This window comes from Sinohyriopsis cumingii, unplaced genomic scaffold (assembly GCF_028554795.1).
Source record: "Sinohyriopsis cumingii isolate HCF-2022 unplaced genomic scaffold, ASM2855479v2 utg001517l, whole genome shotgun sequence".
Taxonomy (NCBI): domain Eukaryota; kingdom Metazoa; phylum Mollusca; class Bivalvia; order Unionida; family Unionidae; genus Sinohyriopsis; species Sinohyriopsis cumingii.
Genome location: NW_028316009.1, coordinates 306570 through 319322, shown reverse-complemented (window position 1 = coordinate 319322; position 12753 = coordinate 306570). Strand labels below are relative to the sequence as shown.

The 12753-nt window shown below is 36.2% G+C and overlaps 2 non-coding genes across 2 annotated transcripts; both read left to right on the top strand.

Moving 5' to 3' along the window:
• Positions 1-3863: 3863 nt before the first annotated feature.
• On the top strand, positions 3864-4028 carry LOC149772075 (U1 spliceosomal RNA). Its single transcript, XR_016417997.1, has one exon. It is a non-coding gene; the product is annotated as a U1 spliceosomal RNA (small nuclear RNA).
• A 7164-nt stretch (positions 4029-11192) lies between these two features.
• LOC149772074 (U1 spliceosomal RNA) lies at positions 11193-11357 on the top strand. The gene has a single exon (XR_016417996.1). It is a non-coding gene; the product is annotated as a U1 spliceosomal RNA (small nuclear RNA).
• The last annotated feature ends 1396 nt before the right edge of the window (positions 11358-12753 follow it).

Here is a 12753-nt window from a genome sequence, read left to right as displayed (position 1 = left end):
AACGGATTTTGACGGTAGAATAATATGTGCTGACTTTCAATTTAATGATATACCATATCGTGCCATAAATATATATGCCCCCATCCCTGATTCGGAGAAAAGTTAATTTTTTACTTCATTGTTCACATATTTAACGGGACAACATAATCTCATTCTTGCTGGAGATTTCAATTGTGTCACTAACTCCAACCTTGACCGAGTAGGTAATCTAACCAATTACAGCGATAAGTCCGTCCAAACATTGAAATCGCTTATATCCAACTTTAAACTAATTGACACATTTCGCAAACTGAACCCCTCAGCAAAATTGTACACATGGTATCGAAACACACTAGACCCCTCATTACCACTGTTAGCAAGCAGACTTGATCGACTGTATGTTTCTAAAAACATAGCAAATTTCATCATTAATTCGACAATCGTTAACTTCGCTCAGTCCGACCACGATGCAGTAACTTTAAGTATAGCATGTAACTCATCAATATCATATGGTACCGGTTACTGGAAATGCAATAACTCGCACTTAAACCATAACACATTAAAAACTCTCATTACGGACCTAATTAAGAGAGAACTAAGATATCATAACATCACACTAGAATATTGGGATGAGCTAAAACTCAAACTTAAAGAAGAAATCATTCGATATTCCAAACAACTTTCGAAAATTAAAAACTCTGCAATTAAATCATTGAAGAAAGACTACCAATATCTAAGACAGAAATATGATTTAACCAATAATGAAGAACTTCTCTTTCAAATACAAGAACTCCGAATGTCTATCAAGGAATTACAAAATGAAAAATATATAGGATCAGTCATTAGGAGCAAAGCGAAAATTTTAGATAATAACGAAAGACCGAGCCAATTCTTTTTTCAATTAGAAAATAAAAAGGGTTCCCAGAAAACTATCACTGAAATTGAGTATAATAATGTGACTCATAACTCAAGTGTTGATATCTTAAACTGTTTTAAAAAGTTTTATTCAAATCTTTTTACCACAGAATTGATTGATGAAGAATTATTTAAAGAATTTCTAACTGGGTTACCTCAGTTAAAGGCTGAAGATAACCAATTCCTTACCGGACCAATTACTAAAGTAGAAATTTGGAAATCTTTAAATATGATGGAGCCAAATAAATCACCTGGACCCGATGGTCTCACAAAAGAGTTTTATGTCACTTTTTTGAATGTTTAGGCGACACATTAGTCCGTTTATATAATTTGATCTTTGAATCAAACACTCTGTCTGATTCACAAAAACTGTCTTATATTACGTTATTATGTAAGGATCCTGAAAATTCAAATAATATGAAAAATTGGAGACCTATCTCCCTATTAAATTTAGACTATAAAATTCTATCCAAAGTTATTGCTAATCGACTTGGAAATGTCATGTCCAAAATAATACACATGGATCAAACATGTGGAGTTAAAGGTCGATCTATTTTTGATAATGGTCACCTTATACGAAACATCTGTGACTACATCGAACAAAAAGAATTATCATGTGCATTTATTTCCTTAGATCAAGAAAAGGCATTTGATAGGGTAAATTATCAATTTATGTTAAAAACATTAGAATCTTTCGGGTTTGATCCTGACTTTATTAAATGGATTTCAATTTTCTACACTGATATTAGTTCATCAGTTATAGTCAATAATTTTATTTCGGACCCCTTTTTAATCTCAAGAGGAGTCCGTCAAGGTTGCAGTCTTTCCCCCCTTTTATATGTAATAGTGTACGAGCCTTTTGCAATCAAAATTCGAAACGACCCAGAAATTATAGGTGTTAAGGTGCCAGGTGCAAGAGAAGCCTGTAAGATCTCCCTTTTCGCGGACGATAGTACAGGCTTCTGTTGCACGGACAAATCGATCGAACGGTATTTATTTTGGTCTCGCATGTACGATCGCGCTTCCGGTGCTAAGGTAAATTATAGCAAATCAAACGGTATGTTCATGGGTAAATGGCGGAACCGCAGTGATCACCCCTTTGGCATTTCCTGGATCGACAAACAAAAAATTGTAGGGTTTCATTTTGGCAACGATTTAAGTCATGATGATCACTGGAACAAAAATGTTACTAAACTTACGAATACACTATTACTATGGAAACGTAGAAATTTACCTCTCATTTCTAAGTCCCATGTTATTAATCTTTTAGCTTATAGCAAAATTTGGTATACTGCAACCGTGACTGATCTACCTAAACATTATGAAATTTTAATAAATAGGAATATCTTCACACTTTTGTGGAATTCTAAATTCGAACATCTCGCTAGAGCTGTATGCATAATAATAATAATAATAATAATAATAATGCTTTATTTATAGAGGGTGACTCATTAGTCAAGGACTATTCTCCCTTGAGGCCCTCTTAAGGCATCAATCCCCTTTACGACGGAGGTTTAAACATCACCCATTTGAAATGTAAAATCCAAGCAATACGTATACAGCATATACAAAAATTACTCGACGATGAATATTCAGCCAAATGGAAAGATTTTGCAAGGTATTGGATCGGTTTACAACTAAGGTCTTTCAACCCTAATTTGGCGCTTAATACATTTACTCATACGCTATATGTTCCTAAATTCTATCAAAAGTGCATGACCATTTTCAAAACATTTTATGAAAATAATCCTAGTCTCAAATTTGGTCTAGTCCCCACAAAATATTTCTACCAACGACAATTACAAAGCTATGTTCTTGAACCTAAAATAACCAAATTATACGATTTAAATTTCGGCAACATTTGGAAAAATTTGCATAATAAATTTTTAGACCCCATCACTAGAGATGTGTGTTTTAAAACAATACATGATATTTTGCCCGTTAACTACAACATGTTCTTAAAGAAGATTTCCAAATCTAAGTTATGCGCTTCTTGCGGTGACATTGAAACGACTGATCATTTATTTTTCGAATGCAAATTAATACTCCCCTTACAACAGCTCATTATCAAATGGTTAAAAAAACTTTCCAGAAACTCCTTCAATACCTTTTATACTTTCCTTAAATTCGGTCTTATCCCGAATGGGGCCTCGTTCCCGGAACCTGAATTCGAGGACTTGTGCCTTTTATTATGCGCTGAATATAAATATGCTATATGGATTAAACGTATACGAGCATATTATTATAAAGAAGTGGTAACCAGTAACACCTTGTTATCCTTCTTTCTCTCCCGATTAAAATGCAGAATCAGAACTGACTTTTCCAGGCTTAACTTGGTTCATTTTATAGATAAATGGTGTTTAGCTGGATTATTCTGTTCTCTCTTCAATTTTGAATTAGTAATAGACATAAGTCTAGAATAATACTACATTCCTTCCCTTTTGGATAAATCCAATTATATATAATTTTACGATTTCTCCTTAGCTCTCACTACACAGTCACCATGTTTTAATCCACGTCTGCCGGCCTACACGTTAATTTAAGAATATCTCAAGCAGCACGTGCTAACATTCTCTGTTTTATTGCACGAACTTTTACAGCACTTCACTGGTCTATCAAATTTACATGAGGCATAGTACTTGCATCACCTTAAAGACACTTTGCATTTTCAAGAATACAGTTTCTCTAATATTAGAATTTTATAATTTGCAATATTTAAACTTCTGTATGAGATTATTATACGTTTCGCAAACTAGATGTTACAAATTTACAATAGAAATTGCATACAATAATATTATGTATAACTTTGTCGCTTGTGAGCTATGCGCTTTACAATATATGTACATTTGTGTGTATACAAGAGCATGGATGGACAGTGAGTTTGCACATCTACGTGTATTTATGAGTTTGTGTGCTAAGGCGTGTATGGGGTGAAGATGGGAGTGTCGTTTTCGCTTGTACATTTTAACATGTAAATATTGAATGAAGATTTTATGAAAAATAAAAAAAGGTTTCCCCAGGATGAGGCCTTTCCATTGCACTTCGGTTGGGCTGAAACCTGCGATCACCCCAAATGTGGGTGACTCGGGGTCGTTATTTATTAGTGTGAGGGTCTGCGTTCGCGCTAACCCCTGATAATTCAATTAAAAATAACCAATAATCTCAAGCTTATGACAAAATTAGTCTGGATGTCTCTGATTAGCACGTGCCAATCGATAATGTTATTATTTCTTACACTGCTCTTTCAAGGGGTGGGTACCCCGGGTGGTCTAAATAGCCCACCATTACGGATCGCGGCCATCTCACCTGTCTGCGTGTGTTTGAGTTTCGGATTTGGCCCATGTGGTTATCAGAGAAAGCTTGCCAGTATTTTATCATGGGTCGGGAGTTCTTTCCGTTCAGTTTTCTTCTCCCGGGTTCTTCCTCCACCATTTATATTGCCTGCCATGCATAGCCTATCTTGTGCTGAAAAATGGCATTAAACCCTACAACAAACAACTTTCAAAGAGCCATCTCACAACGAACGTGTGAAATATCTTTGAGTAACAGCGATCCAGCATATTTGTGAGAGAAAGAAAGAATGAAAGAAAGAAAGAAAGAGAAATAAATGGAAACATGCTTACTGGATTCGACGAAAATCAAGTTTTATTTTCACAGAACTTCTCTGCAGTAGAGAGAGAGAGAGAGAGAGAGAGAGAGAGAGAGAGAGAGAGAGAGAGAGAAACAATATCTTCAAATAACAGGAACAACTTCGTTAATACAGCAAGCTTGTTGTCCTTATCAAAAGCAGTGACAGCTTCATCATAAGTCTCATTGTAGAGATCATCTGCATCACCAGTTACTTCTGTATCAGCAGCACTTTCAACAATCCAAAGCTTCTAGACTCGGAGTACGGCGAAGCGTAGCTGGCCAATCAGTGGCACAAAGATTTCAAATTTAATAAAACAGAGGAAACAAATAGTAGTATTCCTTTGACCTGACAAGTCGATTTGCAGTGGTACATAGCAAAAGAGGTTGATGCACTGCAACCTCAAATTTATACCTGTATTTTTCATTTATAACAGCAAGCGATCTTGCCAGTGCAAACACAATCCCTTTCCCTACGTAACAGTTCGGGAAAGCATTGTGTACTAAACAAATAGATGTGATTGACCATAGTTCTTGCTAGACGACTATTGCTATTTCACTGTCGACTTGCTGTGAAGTAACTATGGGAGGTCAATGGCTGATATCAGTTTCAAGAACAAGACAAGCCCGAAACGCGGAATTGAAAAATGTATCCATATATTTAATTAAAAAACTATAATAGCTGAAAAATACGCACCGTTGCCTCAAGTTAAGAAATTTGCCAGGGGCCAATATACGAAACTATCCCCTGCCGTCCGAGCAAACCTATATAGCATATATCCACCGTAAAAGAAACTGAAATTGCAAATAAAGGACTATTTGAAGACATTTCAGTTACTTTTGTAATGTTGAAACATAAGCTATAAAGTTATTCGGAATACTAAGACATCAGCAGTACCATGGCCCTGAATCGTTTTAATTTATTTTCATTACTTAGAGGCACACTTCCTACTCCAGACACAAATGTCAGTTGATAAACGTCAGTAAACGTCAAGAAATCATACTTACCTGGACCAGGGAGTACCGTGATCAGCTAGGCGGTTTCCCCAGGATATCCGGCCAAGACAAAGTAGATCAAAGAATTCTTTTGAAGTGAAAGTTCAAAGTTTACCGCTTTGGAATATGTATCGCCGTGTTGAAATCAACATCTTAAGGTATGTGAATTCGGATGTGTATCTTCGTACACTACGAGTGGAAGGACGAATTTCTCGGGAGGAAGCGCTTCGCAAACTTGAAGCTGCGGGTGTTACTATTTCTGACATCGAAGGTTTATATAGAGAAGGGGAAAATGCCCCATGGAATGCTGTGCTCAAGTCCCAAGAGAAGGCAAAAGGCGTGACCGGTGACGGCATTAAATATATTGCTAACCTAATAATTGACCTCAGAATACACTGGCTGCCCCTGTTTGTCAATGATATTGTTATCAAGGAAGTTCTAAAGGATTATGGGGAGATCCTTGACATAACCAGAGACAAGACAATTATAAACAAGGACACAATGATTGAAAACGGTACAAGGATAGTGAAACTCCGGACCACAGAATTCGATTGCAGGAATATTCCCCACATCGTGTCGCTTGGCATGTGTGGTATGCTTATAACAATGAAGGGCCGCCCCCCACTTTGCCTGAGATGTCGTCAGTCGGGGCACCTCCGAAAAGACTGCCCAGAGAAAGGTGCTAGCTATGCTTCAGCAGTGAATAATAAAGGACACGTTGCCCAACAACCACCTGCACCAAGCACATCAACCCAAGCAACGACACACGAACCTTTAACACCAGCAGCCCCTGCGTCGACAAACAGCAAACCAATTGATCACCCCACCACCCCCACCCTCTTGGACGCCTCCCACGGGGCGGAAGAGGAAGTAGCGACCCAAACACAAGAGAAAGCAACAGTACCGGATGACAATGATGAAGATGACTCGAATCAACCCAGACCACAAGGAAAAAGAGAATTGTTTGACCTAGATTCGTGCACGTGGCAGATAGTCACGTCCAAAAGATCAAAAAAGTCTCGTCTTGAGGAGGATTCAAGTATGGATGTGCAAAATTCTTAATTTGGATTACACTACAGTAACTATGTAATAAAGAAATCGGAACGCTCACGGACAATGAATATAATCAAATGGACCGGGCATATACAAGGACAGTAAAATGGACAATGAATAAGCATAACGGACTAAATATTTCAGGACTTTCCCTGGTTATACGTTCTATTACAGGTTTGTTCTTTTACTTAATCATAATTTTTCATTCTCTTCAAATGTACAACATCCTTCATATCATCCTTATCTATTTCATAGCACATACAACATTTGTAGATTTTTATCTATTTTCTTCAACCATATTTTATCCCTTAATTACATATCCTCCCTTATTATGTTATCGTTCAGCAAGTCATTTCTGGTTTCCAATAGTATTACCTTATACAACGGACTCTACCCGTCTCGAGTTCAGATTGATTCACTTGATACACCTAGAGTCCCACATACATTAACGATTTTGAACCTATTCTGGACATGCCATACTAATAACAAGCAACCCATGAGTAAAATTAATATCCTTACATTAAATGTCAATGGCCTTCGAACCAACACGGATCAAAAACTATACGAGATTAGAAACTTGGTATCTTCGCATCACATCGACCTTGTATTCCTACAAGAAACCCACGTGGAGAAAAGAACCCTTACTTCAAAAATTCAAGATAAATTGCAATGTTATTATGCCATATGGAGTTTTGGCTCGAATCTTTCATCTGGAGTTGCTGTAATTAATTTTAATCCTAACATACATTTTTTAAAATATGAAACGGATTTTGACGGTAGAATAATATGTGCTGACTTTCAATTTAATGATATACCATATCGTGCCATAAATATATATGCCCCCATCCCTGATTCGGAGAAAAGTTAATTTTTTACTTCATTGTTCACATATTTAACGGGACAACATAATCTCATTCTTGCTGGAGATTTCAATTGTGTCACTAACTCCAACCTTGACCGAGTAGGTAATCTAACCAATTACAGCGATAAGTCCGTCCAAACATTGAAATCGCTTATATCCAACTTTAAACTAATTGACACATTTCGCAAACTGAACCCCTCAGCAAAATTGTACACATGGTATCGAAACACACTAGACCCCTCATTACCACTGTTAGCAAGCAGACTTGATCGACTGTATGTTTCTAAAAACATAGCAAATTTCATCATTAATTCGACAATCGTTAACTTCGCTCAGTCCGACCACGATGCAGTAACTTTAAGTATAGCATGTAACTCATCAATATCATATGGTACCGGTTACTGGAAATGCAATAACTCGCACTTAAACCATAACACATTAAAAACTCTCATTACGGACCTAATTAAGAGAGAACTAAGATATCATAACATCACACTAGAATATTGGGATGAGCTAAAACTCAAACTTAAAGAAGAAATCATTCGATATTCCAAACAACTTTCGAAAATTAAAAACTCTGCAATTAAATCATTGAAGAAAGACTACCAATATCTAAGACAGAAATATGATTTAACCAATAATGAAGAACTTCTCTTTCAAATACAAGAACTCCGAATGTCTATCAAGGAATTACAAAATGAAAAATATATAGGATCAGTCATTAGGAGCAAAGCGAAAATTTTAGATAATAACGAAAGACCGAGCCAATTCTTTTTTCAATTAGAAAATAAAAAGGGTTCCCAGAAAACTATCACTGAAATTGAGTATAATAATGTGACTCATAACTCAAGTGTTGATATCTTAAACTGTTTTAAAAAGTTTTATTCAAATCTTTTTACCACAGAATTGATTGATGAAGAATTATTTAAAGAATTTCTAACTGGGTTACCTCAGTTAAAGGCTGAAGATAACCAATTCCTTACCGGACCAATTACTAAAGTAGAAATTTGGAAATCTTTAAATATGATGGAGCCAAATAAATCACCTGGACCCGATGGTCTCACAAAAGAGTTTTATGTCACTTTTTTGAATGTTTAGGCGACACATTAGTCCGTTTATATAATTTGATCTTTGAATCAAACACTCTGTCTGATTCACAAAAACTGTCTTATATTACGTTATTATGTAAGGATCCTGAAAATTCAAATAATATGAAAAATTGGAGACCTATCTCCCTATTAAATTTAGACTATAAAATTCTATCCAAAGTTATTGCTAATCGACTTGGAAATGTCATGTCCAAAATAATACACATGGATCAAACATGTGGAGTTAAAGGTCGATCTATTTTTGATAATGGTCACCTTATACGAAACATCTGTGACTACATCGAACAAAAAGAATTATCATGTGCATTTATTTCCTTAGATCAAGAAAAGGCATTTGATAGGGTAAATTATCAATTTATGTTAAAAACATTAGAATCTTTCGGGTTTCATCCTGACTTTATTAAATGGATTTCAATTTTCTACACTGATATTAGTTCATCAGTTATAGTCAATAATTTTATTTCGGACCCCTTTTTAATCTCAAGAGGAGTCCGTCAAGGTTGCAGTCTTTCCCCCCTTTTATATGTAATAGTGTACGAGCCTTTTGCAATCAAAATTCGAAACGACCCAGAAATTATAGGTGTTAAGGTGCCAGGTGCAAGAGAAGCCTGTAAGATCTCCCTTTTCGCGGACGATAGTACAGGCTTCTGTTGCACGGACAAATCGATCGAACGGTATTTATTTTGGTCTCGCATGTACGATCGCGCTTCCGGTGCTAAGGTAAATTATAGCAAATCAAACGGTATGTTCATGGGTAAATGGCGGAACCGCAGTGATCACCCCTTTGGCATTTCCTGGATCGACAAACAAAAAATTGTAGGGTTTCATTTTGGCAACGATTTAAGTCATGATGATCACTGGAACAAAAATGTTACTAAACTTACGAATACACTATTACTATGGAAACGTAGAAATTTACCTCTCATTTCTAAGTCCCATGTTATTAATCTTTTAGCTTATAGCAAAATTTGGTATACTGCAACCGTGACTGATCTACCTAAACATTATGAAATTTTAATAAATAGGAATATCTTCACACTTTTGTGGAATTCTAAATTCGAACATCTCGCTAGAGCTGTATGCATAATAATAATAATAATAATAATAATGCTTTATTTATAGAGGGTGACTCATTAGTCAAGGACTATTCTCCCTTGAGGCCCTCTTAAGGCATCAATCCCCTTTACGACGGAGGTTTAAACATCACCCATTTGAAATGTAAAATCCAAGCAATACGTATACAGCATATACAAAAATTACTCGACGATGAATATTCAGCCAAATGGAAAGATTTTGCAAGGTATTGGATCGGTTTACAACTAAGGTCTTTCAACCCTAATTTGGCGCTTAATACATTTACTCATACGCTATATGTTCCTAAATTCTATCAAAAGTGCATGACCATTTTCAAAACATTTTATGAAAATAATCCTAGTCTCAAATTTGGTCTAGTCCCCACAAAATATTTCTACCAACGACAATTACAAAGCTATGTTCTTGAACCTAAAATAACCAAATTATACGATTTAAATTTCGGCAACATTTGGAAAAATTTGCATAATAAATTTTTAGACCCCATCACTAGAGATGTGTGTTTTAAAACAATACATGATATTTTGCCCGTTAACTACAACATGTTCTTAAAGAAGATTTCCAAATCTAAGTTATGCGCTTCTTGCGGTGACATTGAAACGACTGATCATTTATTTTTCGAATGCAAATTAATACTCCCCTTACAACAGCTCATTATCAAATGGTTAAAAAAACTTTCCAGAAACTCCTTCAATACCTTTTATACTTTCCTTAAATTCGGTCTTATCCCGAATGGGGCCTCGTTCCCGGAACCTGAATTCGAGGACTTGTGCCTTTTATTATGCGCTGAATATAAATATGCTATATGGATTAAACGTATACGAGCATATTATTATAAAGAAGTGGTAACCAGTAACACCTTGTTATCCTTCTTTCTCTCCCGATTAAAATGCAGAATCAGAACTGACTTTTCCAGGCTTAACTTGGTTCATTTTATAGATAAATGGTGTTTAGCTGGATTATTCTGTTCTCTCTTCAATTTTGAATTAGTAATAGACATAAGTCTAGAATAATACTACATTCCTTCCCTTTTGGATAAATCCAATTATATATAATTTTACGATTTCTCCTTAGCTCTCACTACACAGTCACCATGTTTTAATCCACGTCTGCCGGCCTACACGTTAATTTAAGAATATCTCAAGCAGCACGTGCTAACATTCTCTGTTTTATTGCACGAACTTTTACAGCACTTCACTGGTCTATCAAATTTACATGAGGCATAGTACTTGCATCACCTTAAAGACACTTTGCATTTTCAAGAATACAGTTTCTCTAATATTAGAATTTTATAATTTGCAATATTTAAACTTCTGTATGAGATTATTATACGTTTCGCAAACTAGATGTTACAAATTTACAATAGAAATTGCATACAATAATATTATGTATAACTTTGTCGCTTGTGAGCTATGCGCTTTACAATATATGTACATTTGTGTGTATACAAGAGCATGGATGGACAGTGAGTTTGCACATCTACGTGTATTTATGAGTTTGTGTGCTAAGGCGTGTATGGGGTGAAGATGGGAGTGTCGTTTTCGCTTGTACATTTTAACATGTAAATATTGAATGAAGATTTTATGAAAAATAAAAAAAGGTTTCCCCAGGATGAGGCCTTTCCATTGCACTTCGGTTGGGCTGAAACCTGCGATCACCCCAAATGTGGGTGACTCGGGGTCGTTATTTATTAGTGTGAGGGTCTGCGTTCGCGCTAACCCCTGATAATTCAATTAAAAATAACCAATAATCTCAAGCTTATGACAAAATTAGTCTGGATGTCTCTGATTAGCACGTGCCAATCGATAATGTTATTATTTCTTACACTGCTCTTTCAAGGGGTGGGTACCCCGGGTGGTCTAAATAGCCCACCATTACGGATCGCGGCCATCTCACCTGTCTGCGTGTGTTTGAGTTTCGGATTTGGCCCATGTGGTTATCAGAGAAAGCTTGCCAGTATTTTATCATGGGTCGGGAGTTCTTTCCGTTCAGTTTTCTTCTCCCGGGTTCTTCCTCCACCATTTATATTGCCTGCCATGCATAGCCTATCTTGTGCCGAAAAATGGCATTAAACCCTACAACAAACAACTTTCAAAGAGCCATCTCACAACGAACGTGTGAAATATCTTTGAGTAACAGCGATCCAGCATATTTGTGAGAGAAAGAAAGAATGAAAGAAAGAAAGAAAGAGAAATAAATGGAAACATGCTTACTGGATTCGACGAAAATCAAGTTTTATTTTCACAGAACTTCTCTGCAGTAGAGAGAGAGAGAGAGAGAGAGAGAGAGAGAAACAATATCTTCAAATAACAGGAACAACTTCGTTAATACAGCAAGCTTGTTGTCCTTATCAAAAGCAGTGACAGCTTCATCATAAGTCTCATTGTAGAGATCATCTGCATCACCAGTTACTTCTGTATCAGCAGCACTTTCAACAATCCAAAGCTTCTAGACTCGGAGTACGGCGAAGCGTAGCTGGCCAATCAGTGGCACAAAGATTTCAAATTTAATAAAACAGAGGAAACAAATAGTAGTATTCCTTTGACCTGACAAGTCGATTTGCAGTGGTTCATAGCAAAAGAGGTTGATGCACTGCAACCTCAAATTTATACCTGTATTTTTCATTTATAACACCAAGCGATCTTGCCAGTGCAAACACAATCCCTTTCCCTACGTAACAGTTCGGGAAAGCATTGTGTACTAAACAAATAGATGTGATTGACCATAGTTCTTGCTAGACGACTATTGCTATTTCACTGTCGACTTGCTGTGAAGTAACTATGGGAGGTCAATGGCTGATATCAGTTTCAAGAACAAGACAAGCCCGAAACGCGGAATTGAAAAATGTATCCATATATTTAATTAAAAAACTATAATAGCTGAAAAATACGCACCGTTGCCTCAAGTTAAGAAATTTGCCAGGGGCCAATATACGAAACTATCCCCTGCCGTCCGAGCAAACCTATATAGCATATATCCACCGTAAAAGAAACTGAAATTGCAAATAAAGGACTATTTGAAGACATTTCAGTTACTTTTGTAATGTTGAAACATAAGCTATAAAGTTATTCGGAATACTAAGACATCAGCAGTACCATGGCCCTGAATCGTTTTAATTTA